This window comes from Octopus bimaculoides, chromosome 1, assembly GCF_046866305.1.
Source record: "Octopus bimaculoides isolate indiv1 chromosome 1, ASM4686630v1, whole genome shotgun sequence".
NCBI lineage: Eukaryota > Metazoa > Mollusca > Cephalopoda > Octopoda > Octopodidae > Octopus > Octopus bimaculoides.
In genome coordinates, this window is record NC_142928.1 from 2,114,743 (window position 1) to 2,122,242 (window position 7,500).

The following is a 7,500-nucleotide window of genomic DNA, read 5'->3' on the forward strand; positions in this document are numbered from 1 at the left end:
TCGTAAATGATGTATTAATTATGAATGTCAATCATTCATAGAGCAGCTAATAAAGAGGGCGCTAAAAGCGTGTTTCATGTTTGTAACATAAAAAAACAACAACTAAAAATCCAACGTCTTTTCCTCTTTTACTTGTTTCAGTCATTCGACTGTGGCCAAGCTGGAGCAATACTTTGAGGTATTTTCAGTCGAACGAATCGATCCCAGTGTTTATTTTTATTTTAGAATTGGCACTTATTCTATCCGTCTCTTGTGACGAACCGTTAAGCTACAGGGACATAAACACAACAAGACCGGTTATCAAGCAGTGATGGTCATGATGGTGGTGGTGGTGGGGATAAACACCGACATAAAGACACACACATATAGGTATACATCTGTCGACAGGCTTCTCTCTGTTTCCGTCAACCAAACCCAAATATAACGCTTTGGTCGGCCTAAGGCTATAGTGGAAGACGGTTTCTCCAAGGGGCCATGCAGTGGGACTGAACCCGTAACTATGTGGCTGCGATGCAGGATAAAAACATTTAAGAATTAGTTTTTAATTGTTCTTAATTTTATTTTACGTCATATATTTTACCGGTTTCAAGAGTTGAACTACGGCCATGCTGGGGTATTCCATCCAAGGGATTAGTGAAACACATCAACTCCAGTACTTATTTCACGATAGCCTCAGTTGAAAACGACCCATGTAAACAGAAAACATATATACATGAGGCTGTATCGTAAGGAGTTTGCTTACCAACCACATGGTTCCGGGTTCAGTCCCACTGCGTGGCACCTTGGGCAAGTGTTTTCTACTATAGCCTTGGGCCGACCGAAGCCTTGTGAGTGGATTTGGTAGACAGAAACTGAAAGATACTTGTCGTATATATATATGTGTGTGTGTGTGTGTGTGTGTGTGTGTGTGCCCCGCCATCGCTTGACAACCGATGCTGGTGCGTTTACGTCCCCTTAACACAGCGGTTCGTGAAAAGAGTGGCCGATAGAATAAGTACTAGGCTTCCAAAGAATAAGTCCTGGAGTCGATGTGTTCGACTAAAGGCGGTGCTCCAGCATGGGCCGCAGTCAAATGACTGAAACAAGTAGAAGAATATAAGAATATATATGAAGAGTAACATGTACATATATAAGCCAAATAATGAGACATCTTTAATGATTCATAAGCGTGCTTATATGTGTGGAGGCGCAATGGCCCAGTGGTTAGGGGAGCGGACTCGCGGTCGTAGGATCGCGATCTCGATTCCCAGACCGGGCGTTGAGCGAAAACACCTAAAGCTCCATGAGGCTCCGGCAGGGGTGGTGGCGTTCCCTGCTGTACTCTTTCACCACAACTTTCTCTCACTCATTCTTCCTGTTTCTGTTGTACCTGTATTTCAAAGGGGCCAGCCTTGTCATGCTGAATCTACCTGAGAATTACGTTAAGGGTACACGTGTCTGTGGAGTGCTCAGCCACTTACACGTTAATTTCCCGAGCAGGCAGTTCCGTTGATCGGATCAACTGAAACCTTCGTCGTCGTAACCGACGGAGTGCTCCGATATCTATGCACATATGGACCTATGCTTCGTGCTGTACAGGTTCCCATCTATCAAATTGTTCTCACAGAGTAGTGGTCGACCCGACGCTACCGAGAAAAGAAGCTGGTCTAAGTTGCGGCCAGGAAGTATGAGATCTGGACAAAACCCTACTAGGACAAAACCACCCCAGGACAAAATTCCCTAAGTTAAAGTACGAATGCAGACAAAACCTTACTACTTTGACACTCTTTTGACAAAATCCCCCAATTTAAAGTGCAAATGCAGGCAAAACCCCTCGGTTGTGTTTTTGGCGGAAGTATGCAACAATCACCCCCACCCTGTTTTTTACAGATTCCGACGTTTTTGGTAATAGGGATCCTGATTCTTTTACGAAAATTATTTTTGGATTCCACGTAGTAAAAGACGGACATGATGATTCTGAAAACCGTCTTTTTCCAAAATTTCAAAAGAATCAATTGACACTCCCTGCTACCCCGCATACATGCATACCAATATTCTGGATGTCTTTAAACTCGTTCGCCCAGTACATGCAGTTAAGCCAAGGTCTCTCCACATGCTAGAAATAACAGCCAAATCACTTTATTAAAAATGATTATACGTAAACAAAAACGGAAATTGCAGTTTGAACAGGCATATCGCAGATGATTGTCGCTTGATCGATGTCTTCTACCTTCTTTGACACATGTTTATATCATGATGAGTAGAGAGAGAGAGAGAGAGAGAGAGAGAGAGAAAGAGAGAAGAGAGAAAGTGAGAGAGAGAGAGAGAGAGAGAGAGAGAGAGAGAGAGAGGTGCTGTTTTCTAGTGTGTTTATCAAAAGGTGGTCGACAGTGGCAAGATTTGTGAGACTGAATGGATCTACTCTGAATATTCGTTTGTAAGTAGGAGGAAAGAAATTGGAAGAGGGCACTTTTCCATGCCTTGGACTTGGCAGAGTAATCCGGGATTTATGCCTGGGGTTTACCACAAATTACTCTAAGTAGACTTCCCCGTTATTGGGGATTCTATTTATTTATTTATTATTTATTTCTCTACTTTCTATTATATATCCTCTGTTATATCCTTTAATGTGGTATTATCTCCCCTTGATCGATGTAAATCCCCATCTCTTTTTGTATTTTTTGTTTTTGTTTTTTGTTTTTGTGTGCTATAACTCGTCCTTCGATATTGAAGGACCTCCATGTCTTGGGCCCTTCTGGCCAATAAAAGAAATCATTATTGTTATTATTTCTATTATTATTAACATTATCGTTGTTGTTGTTGTGGCGAGCTGGCAGAAACGTTAGCACGCCGGACAAAATGCTTAGCGGCATTACGGCCGTCTTTACATTCTGAGTTCAAATTCCGTCGAACTCGACTTTGCCATTCATCCTTTCGGGGTCGATAAATCAAGCACCAGTGAAACATTGGGGTTAATGATATCGACTAATCCCCTCCCTCAAAACCTGAGGCTTCGTGCCTTTAGTAGAAAGGGTTATTATTATTATTATTATTATTATTATTATTATTATTGTTATTGTTGTTGTTGTAAAATAGGGCTGCTATTTGGCAGAATCATTACCACGCCAGGAAAGATGCTTAACGGCTTTTTCTCTGTTTTTACTTTCCGAGTTCAAATTCTGCCGAGGTCGACTTTGCCTTTCATCCTTTCAGAGTCGACAAAATAAATACCAGTTGATCCCTAGGGTCGACGTAATCGACTCGCTCCCTTTTCCAAAATGTCAGTTTTTGTCTCTATAATAGAAAGAATTATTATTACACATGTAAGTTATTCCTTCAGTTAGTTAACTAGTCTATTAGTCAACTTGTTTCTATGTTACGATTAGGAGAGTTAAACCATTGACTCAAAAACATAAATTGCAATGCAAAGATACATCTTGTTGTAATGGAAAGCGGATGGGGAGAAGGTGACATGACACTCGCTATCTCTGGTTGTGAAAAATCCGTCATTGACTGGTTCCGCTCCAAAGAAGTAAAGAATGGAATTGATGCTTCTCTAAACTTTTTTTCAGTTGCTCCCTAATTGATGTAAGGAAATTTTTTTAGGATTCCAAAAGACTAATGAAGGAGATTTCCGGAACGTGACATTATCCGTTATTTGGAAATGTCACGTTCGTCTTTAGGAAAGCGGTCTCATCATAATATTCATCGTCATCAGCACGATGACGACGACGACGACGACCATCATCACCATCATCATCATCACTAGCATCAACACCATCATTGCTACTCCTACCTCCACCAACACTATTATTATTATTATTATTATTATTATTATTATTATTATTGTTATTATGTGTCACTTTCGCATTTTAAAATATAACGTGAAGCTAAAGAATGAAATTGTTTCATCTAAACACGAATCTTTCTCTTTACTTCACTGTTTTAAAATATATACAGACAGGGACAGGGAGAGATAGGGAGAGGATAAGAGAGAGTGCAGAGTGGGAGAAGGGGAGAGAGAGAGAGTATGGTTGTCTTACTTCCGGCCGTATATGCAGCAAATATTTCCATCTTCTGCCACAACTTTATACTGTAACTACCACGTCATTAATCATATTTCTCTACCTGTTTCCCTTCACTTTCCTCCTCTCTTTTTTTATAAATTGTCTCCAAAATAACGCGCCATAATTTTAAAGCACTTCCACAAAGAATACCTACAAGAAAGAAAAAACAAAAAGTTTGAACTGAAAACCAAAAATGATGTATCAGTATTAAAAAGACAATCAACAAGTAAGACGCCGATCGATCGATCGATCCATTCATTTCTACTTCTCACAATTCCGAGGAAGGAGTCCTTAGGTACCCTCTCCCTAGGGTCCTATCAGATACAACCGTCATTATACTTTCCTGCCGGGGTCCCAAGCGTAACCAACCAAGACTATGGATGGTTGTGTAAACATTCAACCATCTCGATCTTGGTCTAACCCTTTTGTCTGCTGTAGATTGGCTCCGCTTGAAGAATCCTTCTTGCTACCCTTTCCTGCGGTATTTTAATCCCTTGTCCATAGTATTAGGGCTGTGACTTCTCAATACAGTAAAGTAGCGACTCGGTCTGGAGAGATTTACTAATCTCCGTGCTCTGCGCCCAGTCGAATAATGTTACTCTAAATATCCTTGAGAGGAACCACCATTTCGGCCGCTTGTATTTGCGACCGTGCTCTCTCAGTCATTGCCCAGTAGTCATGACCATAGGTGAGGATAGGCAGGAAAACCGAATTGAAAATAGCAAGTTTGGATTTTTTTACCGTTTCTTTTTCTGAGAATTGGAAGCTGGAACTGGTGCATAATTGTCCCAGAACCTGCAAACCTGGCATCCAATTTAGCTTCCCGCTTTTCACCATTCTTAAATTTCTCCACTTGCCTCAGTGATGTTCCACTAACATAGCGAATTCACTGGGAAGACTTTCCGGAGAGGGCCACCATCAAGAGGTAAGCTTTAAAAAGTAATATTTAATAATAAGGAGCAAATTGGAAAACACCGGGACCAAAATGTGTAAATTTACTCTTCAAACACTGGAGAATGAAGGACATTGAAGAACTTGACTAAGTCGTCTACGTTACAAAGATTCTAGGAGACAGTATTTATTCTCAAATTATTTAATAAAAAGAAATGAAACTTGTAATATTGGAAAATCTGTTTTTAAGGTTTAATAATTTAACTAGAGTGTTACCTGTGTTATGATGGGCATATTTGGAAGTATACTTTTGCCGCCCTGGGTAATGTCAAGAAATATGGCAGACATAAAATAATCATAATTTTACTGTTATCAAATATTTTGGTGCTTACGCAAAATGATGAAATGAAAACTAACTTTCAAATCTGTAGTTCTCATCCGGGGTTCATAAAGCCCTTGGAGATCCGTAGAAGTTTTTATTCCAGTTCAATATTTAAGGGATGAGGAATTATGTACATTACTTTTTTTACTCTTTTACCTGTTTCAGTCATCTAACTGTGGCCATGCTGGAACACCACCTTTAGTAGAGCAAATCGACCCAGGACTTATTCTTTGTAAGCCTAGTACATATTCTATCGGTTCTCTTTTACCGAACCGCTATGTTACGGAGACGTAAACACACCAGCATCGGTTGTCAAGCGATGTTGGGAATACAAACACAGACACACACACACACACACACACACACACACACACACACACACATATATATATATATATATATTAATATTTCTAATTAATATTTCTAAGTAAGTGTTAAACAAAGTGGGCGCGGTTTCAAACCACAGTAAATACACTGCCAATATATTTGTTAAGTAAACAGCTATTATTTGGGTGGAACCTTTTGGCGTAGGAGGGGCTGTTTATCTACAAAATGCATTGCAGTTATTTCTTAACCGAATCAAGCGATTTGTACGATACTTCTCGTAAGTTTGTTGATGATAACGTATCGTTTCATTTGACGAAAATGCAATGGAATTTAAAGTTAAATTGCAAATGGAATCTTGACACGAACCAAAGTTCCATGTTGTGAATATCACCAAAAGATAAGGCTAAAATTTCATAGTCATCTGTGGCATCTCCCTGTGAAAACAAAGAGAAGATATTGTGTCTGATTTTTTTTTTTTTTTTTTTTTTTTTTGCTTTAATCTTACGTAGAATAGATACAGCTGTAACTGTTGCCACTATGTAAAATTCAGCCTGAAGATAACGCCGAAAAAGGCTTGAAACGTCGATAGATATACACAGAATGTTTTCATATAAGAGGAATATAATAGATTATAAGGATGTATGAAAAACTTATGTTTGCATATATGCATGTGGGATGTATGTATGTATATATATATATATATATATATATATATATATATATATATATAAATATGTGTGTGTGTGTATATATATATATATAGAGAGAGAGAGAGAGAGAGAGAGATGTAACTATACGTTTGCCGTGGCGATTTCTTTTCCTTCTTTGGACTTTTCCCTTTCTCCTTTCCGACGAAGAGCTATGCTCGAAACGTCAAACTCTTTCCTTTCACTGCTTCAAACTAATATATTTCTTGTGCACGTCCACGTTCATTTGTTTTTTCGTTTTCTCATCCGTTTATTTGGATTCTTTGTTTATTCTTTGTTGTGAAGGTGAAGGCAAGCAGGCCAAAACTTCGAGGTCACTGTTTCTTCTCATCTTTTAAAAATTTAATAAACATGTACTCTGCTAAAATGCATTGAGTAATTCTTCAGTTTAATGTTAATTTTTTAATATTGAACTTGACAAAACAAAACATTTTACACACACACAGATATATATATATATATATATATATATATATATATAATCATATATATATCAACTGTCATGTATGCATAATCTACCCTTATCTTGTATTATGTCGCGTATAAGGTAGTTTATATATTCGCTGCTATATTCTACTAACGTAATGTCATCTACTTAATACAACTAGATAATATGCTTTTCCATTTTCACACACACGCGCTAAGACACACACACACACACACACATATATGCATGGGCCCATATATATATATATATATATATATATATATATATATATATATATATATATATATATATTAAAATTAATCAAAGGACATACTAAGTAAGTCTGAAAATAATAGTCAAAACTCTTAATTAAATCGCCAAAATACCCTGATTATAACTGCAGAAATCAACGGTTGATTTCTGTAGTTATTACCAATGTATTTTGGCGGTTTAAATAAGCGCTTTGGCTGTTATTTCCAGCAGGTAGACATACGTAGAATGTACTTTGATTAATTTTCATCTTTCAGTTATTTAATGCTTTTTGGTGGCCTGTTATTATCATTTTTAAATTGTTACACTAGGATAATAATATAGTCAACGATATCTTCACAAATATTTTCTCGTAAATTATTTGCTCCGTATATATATATATATATATATATATATATATATATATATATATATATATATATATATATATATATAGTAACAGTACTAATA

General features: G+C 37.5%; 1 protein-coding gene and 1 long non-coding RNA gene across 2 annotated transcripts in view; one reads left to right on the top strand and one right to left on the bottom strand.

Annotated features, from left to right (window-relative positions):
• Positions 1-7,500, top strand: part of LOC106872663 (iroquois-class homeodomain protein IRX-6) — a 213,943-nt gene that overhangs the window by 123,843 nt on the left and 82,600 nt on the right. The gene's annotated exons all lie outside the window — the stretch shown is intronic.
• The window catches only part of LOC149137438 (uncharacterized), a 19,453-nt gene continuing 15,011 nt past the window's right edge, over positions 3,059-7,500 (bottom strand). The window contains exons 2-3 of the long non-coding RNA XR_016238207.1: positions 4,023-4,196; positions 3,059-3,273 (exon numbers count right to left, since the gene is read on the bottom strand). This is a non-coding gene — a long non-coding RNA (uncharacterized LOC149137438). The remainder of the gene's footprint in view (positions 3,274-4,022; positions 4,197-7,500) is intronic.